A 12350-nucleotide genomic window follows, 5' to 3' on the forward strand; every position below is an offset into this window, starting at 1 on the left:
TTCTTTTCTTTTTCCCATTTTTCCTCTCTTTCTTTCATATCCCTTTTAATACCCTCCATCTCTTTCCTAATCCTTTCCAATCCCCCTTTCATTTTTTCTCTATCCTCTCTTCCCTCTCTTCTTGATTCTCTAATCTCATTTAATATTAACTCCATACCTCCTTCTTCTTCCTTCTCTTTTTCCGGTTCTTTTAACACTCTTTTAACCTCTTTTCCCTCCTCTAATTCTTCTCTTCCCTCTAACTCTCTTTTTCTCCTACACCAATCTTCTATATAACCTGTGCTACCTGTACTTCCTCTTCTTTCCGCCAATGCCTTCGTTAACTTCCCTCCCTTTATTATTATCGCGCCTTCTTTCTTTCCTTCTTCCATCTTTGTCCCCACTAGTTATATTTGTGCTGTTCTCTTATCTCTTTAACCTCCTAATTTCTCTAGTTCCCTCCAGGTTTCTGCCGCCGCTTACTTCTTCCCTCCCACTTTACCTTTCTATTCTACTCTCTACTCTATGCCTTAAGAAACCGCCTGTCACCTTCACTTTCTATCCCTTTTATCTCTCTTTTTCTCTTATCCCTTTACCTATCCCTTATTTCTGCACCCTTCACTCTTCTTCTCACATACACTCCTTCACTCTCTCGTTTACTCCCTTTCTCTCTTCGCTGTGTATTTCGCCTAACTCTCGCACTCGATTCACACGTGTCACTCTCCTAGCCATCCGGAAACGGAAGTCCAATAAATTGTATAGATTATTTTACTAATAAATAATTATTGCAGAAAAGGATGGGACTACCGAATATAATATGTGCGATAAAGATAAGCTGGATGAGGATCTCATCACAGCTGTAAAAAATAAACCTGCGTTATATGATTTTCGCTTACCATTGAAACAAAGAGGAAGAAAACAAAAGGATGACTTGTGGAATGAAGTTAGTGTGGATTTAAAAGGTAAATTTTAATCACATTAATCACATTATTTTAATCATATTAAGCTACATTAAGGGACATGTTTATGTGTCTTTGTGTTGACTTTGCGTTTTATTTAGCACATTATTATAATGCTACAAATTATATGTCGTAGGCTCATATACACAGAGCGAAGCTGAGAAAAGGTGGAATTACCTAAAGGATTGTTATAGAAAGGCCAGAAATTTATATAAAAACGACAAGCTCTTGAACAAAGAAGTGGCGCTGCTGGTATACCCAAATCTGAAACAATTATGCCATCCTTTCGTCATTATAATTTAATGACGTTCTTAAATGATACCTTAGAACATCGACAGTAAGTAGAATAATGATTGCTGAATTAATAATGTTAATTACGATAACTAAATGTGATTCTTAAATTCGGCCTAAGAGCCAAGCACGAAAATTAATTCTAATTTTTCGGAACGGTATCTCTTGGTTTGAGATTACTAAGTTCCATCAAATTAATAATCCTCGAATTTTTACAACGGGAAAATAGGCGAGAAAAATATAGGTCCGAAAATTAATTTTCGTGCTTGGCTCTTAGGCCGAATTTAAGAATCACATTTGGTTATTAAATACTGAGAGCCGATAAAAATATTTCTTATTTTAATTACGATAATTATTTAACACTGATGTTATAATAATTCCTTAATATTTTTTTCAGAACTATAACTTCTTTAAGATTAGCAGATTCTCAAGCATCTACATCAAGCCAAGCGTCTATATCAACTATCAATGATTTCGATAATGTGGAATCAAATTTGAACGATAATACTTTGGAGTGTAGACCAGTTTCTCCATCTTCAAATTCTACTCCAATATCAGTAACATCAAAAAGTAAAATTTCTTTATTATATTTAGAAATATTAAATACAAACATTGAAGTATTAACTAATTCATGTATTGCTTTGTTAATAGGAAAGAAGAAATCTACACATTTTGATAAGTATGATGAGGCTCTTATAGAAGCTTTAAACAAATACAATGAACCAAGCCTGATTGATGGATTTGTACTACGTTTAGCTAAAGGTCTACATAGACTTTCATATAGACAAAGATTAAAATTAGAAATAGAAATTTTAACAAAACTTTACGAAATTGAAGAGTCGGGAAAAGTTTAAAAAGAAGAGCATATGAGGATTCTCGTAAAAATTTTAATTTTTTTTTCTTTTATAGTTATTTTTCATTATGTTTATTTACTAAATAAGTACATAAAAGTTTTTTATTTGAAAAATTAAAAATATTTAAAAGTTTATGAAAGTATTTAAAAGTGTTTTAAGTTTGTAAAAGTATTTAAAAGTGTTTAAGTTTGTAAAAGATTTAAAAAGAACTTACCTTGAGATTAAAAATATTGATAGTATTGGTTATTAATTAAGATATAATATGATATAGTGATAAGTAAAAAAGTCTGAGATAATTATAAGATGATATAAGACTGTTTTATATTAAAAGACTTTATACGTATATGTAATAAGATATTTATGAAGTATTCAAGAACAAATATTTATTTTGAAATAAAAATTTATTTAAAAATCATTTGTATAAGCTTTTGTCTATTGTTGTGTTATAGCTCCAGATGTATAAAAGTATTGCGGAAATAGATCTCTAACAATACTTCCACGAAATGTATTATTTTCTTGTACAGGACTTTCGAAACTGCATAATGCTTGACAACAATTTATATAAAAGGTAAGTTTGGTCGAATACTTTACCATTTATTATTTTATATACTAGCGACTTGTAAAATAACGAATATTATTTAAACAATTTATATCTTGTACAGAATATGATCTATATTCTATAGGAAAATTTAAATCTCTTTTCATTAAAAAGTTATGCAAACAGACAGTTACTTGAACAATTAAAATTGCATTATTAACATTTGTTGCAATAGGCCTTTGAAAGATTCTCCATCTTGCTACTAAAATGCCGAAAGCGCATTCTACAACTCTCCGTGCACGACTTAATCTATAATTAAATACTTTTTTCTTAATATCTAAATTACACGATCGAGGATATGGACGCAACATATACGAAGTTAAAACAAAAGCTTCGTCTCCAATTATAACATAGGGTAATGGTACACTGTTTTCTGAAAATAATCTTGGTTTTGGTAACTTTAAGTAATTATTTTCTAATTGATGCTTCAGTTCGCTGTCATGGAATATTTCTCCATCGCTTCGTCTGCCTTCAGCACCAATATCTACGATAGTAAAACAATAATTGGCATCAGCGAGTGCCATAAGTACAATGCTGTGAGCATTTTTGTAATTATAATACTTTGATCCACTATGAGGTGGAGCCTAAAATTTGAAAAATGCAAAAATGAAGTTAAACTATTAATATACCAACTATTAATATAACAAAATAAATATTAATGTACAAATTTTATATACCTGAAGTACAACGTGTTTTCCGTCAATGGCACCAATGCAGTTTGGAAAATTCCACAATTTTTCGAACTTATTTACTTTTTGTAGCCATACATTTTCTGAATTTTCAGGAAAAACTTTATCTTTTAAACACTAAGAATATAAAGGCTCGATATATATCAAATATAAATCGGTAATAGATAGGCTATTCGAGCCGTACGTGGATGTCGGTGCGTCGATTCCAACGAAAAATTAATTTTCGTTGGAATCGACGCACCGACATCCGCGTACGGCTCGAATGGCTTATCTATTACCGATTTATATTTATCTTTTAAATTATTCCAAATAGCATGACATGTTTCAGACACAATTTTAGACACTGTATTTAGTCCATTTCGAAATGCAAATGAAATTGAGTGCATACTGTCGCCTGTTGCCATATATCGTAAACATATTTCTAATCGTGTATGTGCTGGTATTGGAGATCTGACATTTTGTTTTGTAATACTTGGCTCAATTAACCGTAATAATTCAGTGAATGAATCAGTATTCATACGTAAATATTCAAAATATTTGTCAGATGCAGTATTTGCCATTTCTTTGATCAAATTATTACTATCGCCTTGTTGATATCTTTTTTGTTCACTAAAAATTGATCGAACCCAAATTCTTCGTATATTGTTTTTTCTTTCTTTTTTCTTAAATGTTTGTATATCAAAATGGCTTTAATTAATTTTTTTCTTCGAATGTATTTATTCTAATTTAATTGTGGGCTACATTTCCACTCTCTTATTTTAGTTAATAAAAACATATTCATAACATTTAGTGAGTCTAGATTATTTGCAAAGCAAGAATTGCAAGTTGTTCAGGTTTTAATATCCACTTGCAATATCTACACTTATATTGTTCCTAAAAATTAAAATATATATTGTTATAAATACGTAAGGCTCTTCGCACAATAGAGAAAATATTAAGCATAAATATTAAATATTAGGAATACAAATCAGATATCAGATCGTATATTACAGAGTCTTTTTGATTTTATTATTTAAAATAATTCCTATTTCTAATATTTCCTATTTATGCTTAATATTTTCTCTATTGCATACACAGGGCCTAACACTTTGTTGGTAGATAAAATATAATGAATACTTACCATGTCGTATGAAATAATTGTAAAATAATATAATAAATAATATATTATTAATATATGCTGCGTTAACATTTCACGGATAGGTTATGTCTTCTATTCCGTTTCCGTTCCGTTCCGTAAAATGTTTGTCATGGGGAACCCGGCTACAAAAAAGCGGAATGAAATTGAACGGAATCATTCTGATTGGTTAGCCTTCTATCTAGTTTCATGTCCGTTACCATTCCGTTCCGCTATTTCTTCCTTCATCGGGATGCATCCTCAGAGTAGGTTAAGGAAATGTAGATAGCGAAGCAAGGTAGGAGAGAGAACAGTCGGAATAGAAAAGAAAGAGAGAGAGAGAGAGGAGAGGTTAGGAAGGGAGAGAGAAAGCGAGAAGAGCGTAGAATAAGAAGGTAGAGATAAGCTGGATTAAGTTGCGTACGTAGAAATAAGTTTAGACGTAAGCTATCAAATGGTTGTAAAATAATTGTAACCCCATAGGGGATCTAATAAACACATCTATCTATTTATCTACATCCAATGTATGCCGATATGTAGTTACCTATTCTATTTAAAAAACTCACTTTTTCCCCTATTTTCTTTAGCATATAATCACAGTGGTCCTTAAATCTTAACTTATCGTCAATAATTATGCCTAGATATCTTATTCTTTCCACACGCTCTATCTCCGTTCCATCCAAACATTTCAGTGTAATGTTACCTCTCAGTTCTTTTCTTATACTTCGAACTATCATATATTTCGTTTTCCCTGCGTTCATTTTTAACTTATTTGTATTCATCCATTTTTCCACTGTAACAAATGCCATATTCATTTTTCTTTCTAATTCCGCACTACTTCCTCCAGTCACGTACACTATCGTCTGCAAACATTTTTATACTACATCCCTCCGGACAGACTTTAATTATATCGTTTATATATATTATAAATAACAAAGGTCCTAATACAGATCCTTGTGGTACTCCATATTCTGTGGCCAATAATGTAGACCATTCATTGTTAAATCGTACCTGCTCTGTTCTAGTCTTTAAATATGATTTTAACCATTCCAAAGCTGTTCCTCTAATTCCGTATTGAAAATTACCCCCACCATTTTTGCCTCACTAACTACCAGTTTCCATTCGTCAATGACTGTTTGAATCGCTGTTTCACACGAATACTGTTTTCTCAAACCTGACTGATGTTCTGTTATAATACAGTTATCTTCTAAATACGCCTCAATTTGCTTTTTAACTACTAATTCTAATACTTTCTCGAATATTGGTAACATATTAATAGGCCTAAATTCACTTGCTTTTCTGGCTTTTTCTATTTTTGGAATCGGTATTATCATAGACGTTTTCCAACCTTCTAGACAGCAACCTTCCCTCAAAGAGTTATTTATTATATCAATAAATTCCTCTTTTATTACACAAAATACTGCTTTAAGTATATCACTAGTTAATACCTCTTCCGTACCTTTCTTTTTTGGTAGTTCCATAACAATTTTTTGTAAATGCTCTATTCTAATCATCTCAAAATTTTCCATTATTCCTTCGCTTTCAATAACAAAAATAATTCTTTTACCTGGACTTCCTAACTTATCTCTACTTACAGATTTTACTATGTTCTCAATACTCTGTATATAATATAAATTAAATTTATTAGCTATATTGCACCCTTCAGTATTATCTAATATTTCAAAATCTATATACTCTATTTTTTTTGTACCCGTTGGTTCGCCCCTTATTATTTCTTTTAAGGTTTTCCACATAGATGTCGGATTTCCCTTGTTATGATCTATCATATTTTCATAGTATTCTTTTTTTTGTCCTGATTAGTTTAACCACTGCATTTCTTTCGATTTTAAACTGTGACCAATTTTCATCCGTGTCATCATACAACGCTTTACTGTACGCCTCATCCCTTTTAGCCGCTGCTTCCCTTATTTCATCCGAAAACCACTTTTTCCCTTCCCATATTTTCGGAATTCTAAATTTTTTTCTAGGTGCTGTAGCATCCAACGCATCTACTATATTATCGACAAGTTTCTTCGCTCTCACACTGACATTCATATCTTGGCTTTTTCCTAATTTATTTTCCACTAATTTAAAAATTCATCTACATTAAACTCTTTAAAATTCCTAGATTTAAATTCTCTGTATTTATTATCAATTTTATTCGCATTAAGATCTACTTTTAACCACGCATGGTCCGTTATTTTAGGTTCATGAATTACTTGCACTTCTATTTTATTATTAGCATATGTAGGCGGTTGATGGAAATCCTCCGAATAATTATATTTGTCAGGAAAGGTCGGGATTGTCAACGTATTAATTAAATATCTTTACGATATTGATATATGTTTATTGCGTGTTCGGTATAGGATATATGTAATAGCCTCGTTAACGGTAAAAGATGTGTCGCTTCCTTTAGATCGCTGATTTCTTCGCTGTATCTCTGCTGTATTCTCGGAGCTTGGAAAAAGAGAGCGCGTTCCCCGAAAATCAACGCGTTTTATACTATAAGGTCCTTAAACCTTCCCCACCCCGAACCGACGGGCCAATTAGAATTATTTAATAGAATCGGGATAGAGGTGGATATCTCGTTACTTCTCCTGAGGAAGACAATATCCTCAAGGAGATACAGCTCTCAAAATAAACGGACGCAAAAAATAAATAATACGAGGACACACAGAGATACAAAGTCGAATAACATAATACTGCCGGTTAAAGACTCGATCTATCTCTCGCGAGAATTATATAAAATGCCTACACATAAATTAAATCTATAATTGTCTTACTATCTTTGGTAATTCTCGTCGGTTTATTTACATATTGTTTCATGCCTAAGCTCAACATTGTCGTTTGTAACTTCTTTGTATAAAACGAGTCCAACATAATATATATATTAAAGTCTCCTATTACTATACATTCTCCCCGTATTATTAATTCTTCTATTATATCCTCCAGAAATCTCACGAACTCACCATGCGATGAACTCGGTGAATGATATATTACTGTTATCACTCCTTTATACAATTTATCTTTCACCTCAATCGCAGCACACCAACAATTCGCTTCTAACTTTTTTACTAATACTATCTCATATTTAATATCGTCCCTTACATATAAAAGAACCCCTCCTGTATTTCTGTTTTCAGCATCACATCTAATCATACTATACCCCGGTACGTTCACTTCACAGTCTTCAATTTCAGCAGTCACTCTGGTTTCTGATAACGCTATGAACGCAGGATTCATTTTCTTCATAATCTGATGCTGTATCTCGTCTTTATGCGCCATCAAACTTTGCGCATTTGTATATAGTATTAATTCCGTTTCCTTCTGTAGTTGCTATTTATCTTCCTCCCAGCCGGCTCTCCTCTCCTCCTCCTGTATCGCCCTCTTGAAAGTCGGACATTCCGGATGAAGTGCGCCATGCTCATCATTTATTTTCAAATTGTATGTTTGAATCTTAAACATACAATTTATACATCTTTTCTTTGTCGTTGTACATTCACTCACCTTGTGATTTCCTGCACATTTGTGACATGTTTCATTACGCGTACAATTCTTTGCAATATGATAATAACCCCAGCATTTAAAACATCTTTTAATGTTAATGTGATTGAATGCAGGACACTTTCTCCACCCTACATTCAGTTTCCCTTTGCTCAACATTACTTCATGAGTCTCTTCATCTGCTTCAATTATTACGATACCATCTTTTCCTCTTCTTCCGGACTGATCTTTCTCATTTATTTTCTCTTTAACTATTCTCTTCACTATTCGCATATGAATTCCTTCATTTTTCGCGTCAATTTTGTTCTGCTTCTTCCCATACAGCACAGAAAGATTATAAAAAGATTGCAGAAATATCTCATTGCAAGATTGCAATATTGCATATTAGTTGCATAATGTAGATGCAATATCGATGCAATATTACAGCAACGTCAAAATGTCCGCCTTTAGCAATATTGTGCTGTAACATCGCAGCAATGTTGCAGCGCAATGTATCTGCAACAATGGATAAAAATATTTTTCTTATTATTGTTTAATATTTTGTGGCATAAATTACTATAATTATTATTAATTTTTGTTTTGAATAAATAAAAACAAATTTTATATACAATATATATATTTTATTGGGAATAAAATAAAATTATTACAAATTTAATCATTATACAAATACATATATTGACATATATAATTATTTTATTAGAAAAAAAATTATTAGAATTAGAAAATAAACTATTTTTTTGACAGCCATTTAATCATTTTTATAAAATAAACAAAAATTAAGAATTTTAATTAATTTTACCACACAGTTTTATATATAACACATACATATATGTATATAATATATAATATATATATTTTTTTATTTGGAATGCTTTTTTTATAACTTTTATATTAATTTTATATTAAATGTTAGTATGTGCATATATATATATATATATATATATATATATATATATATATGGTTATACATGCGCAGGTACGTATAATGCATATATTTTGTATGCATAGGCTTTGTCGTTATAAATTATTTTTCTTCTGTTTGAGCGTTATTTTTCCTAAATATTGAAAAAGAGAAAGAAATAAAGTTATAGCGTTAATATATATAATATAATTCAATGAAATAAAAAATGTGTGTGTGTGTGCGTGCGTGCGTGTGTGTCTGTGTGTGTGTAAATATACATACATTTCTCTTTGGGTTCTCAAAGGAGCTTGAGCTAACCATTTAGAAATAGATAGTGCAAATTCGGCATCTGTCACCTGACTAAATAGCGTGTGTAATCTCACAGCTTCTGTAAAATAAGGATATCATTTTAATTATTAAATATATTTGCTAATATACAAAAGGTGATTAAATGTCTAAAATATAGTATATATCTAGTATATCTTTCATAAAAATATAAAACTTAAAAGAAAACTTACGTATAATTATTTTCGTAAGAATTAAATCTTTGAATATAAGTTTTCCTTTATTCCAGCCCAACTGAATTGCACAGCTAAAGCATTCACCATAATTTTTTTAAAAATATTGTTTATCATAATATTCATAGTATTTCCGCCGAGCGTTAAAGTGTTTAGCTGAAAAAATTAATAAATTTATAAATAAATAATTCATAAATAAATAATTCATGAATAATATGAAACCAGTAATGATTGTACGTGATGAATTAAAATGCATGATCTCGTAAAAGATGTATTTTAGAAAAAAATGTTTGGGATAAAAATTTTAGGATTTAAAAAATATCTTTTTTTCTACAGATCTTATCACATTGATCTTGGATGGCGTTACCAAGATCAGGGTAAGATCATTTTGAATTTTTAAAATAGAACCACTATATTTTTTAATATAAATCGATTTCTCGCAATATTCTGTATAAAAAATTATGAGGGTAACATGGCCAAAAAGCGAATAGTTTATGAATATTTTATATTTATACTTATATTTAGTTTATAAATATTTAATATTTTATACTTTACTTTTTTATAATCTAACATAAACTGAAATATCTCGTAAAATATTTATTTTCTGATGGTTTTACCTTTATACTTTTATGCATAAAATAATCAGAAGAATCGATTGGTAAAGAAAAACAGACAGTTGTTTTTAAGAAAAATATGTATGTAGTTGTTAGTTACAAATTACATATTTTATCTTAAAAACAACTGTCTGTTTTCCTTTATCAATCGATTTCTCTCATTATTTTGTGCATAAAAGTATTGAGGTAAGATCATTGGGAAATGAATATTTATGAGATATTTCATAGTTTATATTAGATTATGTTAAATTAAAGAATTTTGTGAGGAATCGATTTATATAAAAAAAATATAATGGTTCAATTTAAAAAATTCAAGATATTCTTGATGACTTGAACAATGCTATCTAAAATCAAACCGTTCAAATCACTAAATATATAGGTTCTCTCTCTTAAACTCTACACAATTTTTCTGTCTAAAACATTTTTTTATAAAATGCTTTTTGTCAAAATACTAAACCGTTTTTGTTAACTTTTTGCGCACTGTATAAATATATAAATAAATAATTGTAATTTAATTGCTCAACAAAAGTTAACATAAATGTACCTAGCAAATACAGATATACATAAAATAAAGTAGTTGAAATTGTGCACAAACATTTGTTAGTCTTCTTTTACATATAAATCCTGCAGAATTACACATTTTTCATAGCGATGCAAGATCTATGAGATACAATCATTGTAAAAATCGACACATAGGCTCTTTCAGTTTATAGAAGAAACTTATTAAAATTTTATTAAAAATTAATAAAATTTATAAAAATTTTATATAAGTTAATTTTATAAATGAATAAGTTTTTTTATAAATTTTATTAAAATTTTTAATAAAATTTTAATAAAATTTTTTTAAAAGAATGCGTGTCAATTTTTACAATGATTGTATCCAACAAATCTTGCATCGCTGGGAAAAATGTGTAACTTTGTAGGATTCATATGTAGAAAAAAAAAGTGTATATCGGAACATGCCCAAAATATGATGTTTCAGAGATTAAGTATTATTATCATTAATCCACATAAAATTTCACAAAAAAACGGAAGTAGAAATTAGTAATTTCAAAGTAATCTCAAAGTAAATTAGTAATCTCAACTTTAGCTAAAACAGAATGTCTTCAAATCTTGTAAAAAAATTCCCTGAGAATTTCCTGATCTTTCTTGTATTTTCGTTGAAAATTTCAAGTAAAATAAAAAAGTAGATGCAGCTTTTTAAAATAAGTTTTTTTTGTGTTCGTTTTTTAATGTTTTCTATTCATTGCAATTGCAAAGTTATTAAAAGTGCAGTTTTTCTAGCATTTAATATTGATTTATTAATTGTAAAATTAATTTAGACAATAATAAATTTTCAAGGTTGAACAAAATTTTCTAAGAATACTAAGTTTTCAAGATTTTTCCCAAGAGTATACACTCTATAAAAAGAATGATTTTACTTACCTATATTTTGACAAGATAATTGTGTATTTTGTATCGTTGCATAGCCTGTGAGCTCAGATATTCTAATTCCTTTTCCGTCTTTATAATTTATCTTTCAACCTTGGACACAGAATTTCTTTTCCAATGCCTTCATCTAATAATTATTTTTATCTGAAAAAAATTACAATAAAGATTATTAATTACGAAAAGAAGGAAGTAGAAATCACAAAATCAGATTATTTCAAAGTATAATAATCGATCTTGGCTAAAAAGAATCATTTTACTTACTAGTCTATATATTTGCGCAAGATAATTTTCATATATGTATATTACTGCACAGCCAATGTATATCACGCAATATATATCTTTTCTGATATCTTTGTTATATTTTTATCTGAGAAAGTTACAATAAAAATTATTAATTACAAAAAGGAGAAAGTATAGAAATTAGAATCTCTAACAGCACACATATAAAAATGTTCCAGCAGGGTGTTCTCTGAATGTCTTTCGAATATGCTGTTAGGGATATATCAATATAAACTTCAAAGTAATAAAATAGACTAAATAAATTGGTTAAGAAGAATTATTTTACTTACTATTCTATATTTACACAAGATAATTATCACTTTATCCTTTTTTATCACTGATGCGCATCCATATTACAGAGAGATTTATGTGCATATCACAGAGCAGATATCACTTCCTTCTTTAATGCGTTTGTATAATAATAATAAAGTATTTTTATCTGAAAAAAATTACAATAAAATTATTAATTACAAAAAAAGTAAAAATTAGAAAATTAGATAACCTCAAAGTATAATAATCGTCTTTGGCTAAAAAGATGAATAATTTTACTTACCTATTCTAAATATATTTGCACACTCTGTAAATCTATAATTTATTGTTATCTTTATACATATATTAT

At 29.3% G+C, this 12350-nt stretch overlaps 1 pseudogene; it reads left to right on the plus strand.

The window, feature by feature from the left end:
* Positions 1-796: 796 nt before the first annotated feature.
* Positions 797-2083, plus strand: LOC145948694 (uncharacterized; annotated as a pseudogene).
* The last annotated feature ends 10267 nt before the right edge of the window (positions 2084-12350 follow it).

The sequence above is a fragment of the Prenolepis imparis genome, unplaced genomic scaffold (genome assembly GCF_030444845.1).
Source record: "Prenolepis imparis isolate NDT839.2.m4 unplaced genomic scaffold, iyPreImpa1.0 SCAF_582, whole genome shotgun sequence".
Taxonomy (NCBI): Eukaryota; Metazoa; Arthropoda; class Insecta; order Hymenoptera; family Formicidae; genus Prenolepis; species Prenolepis imparis.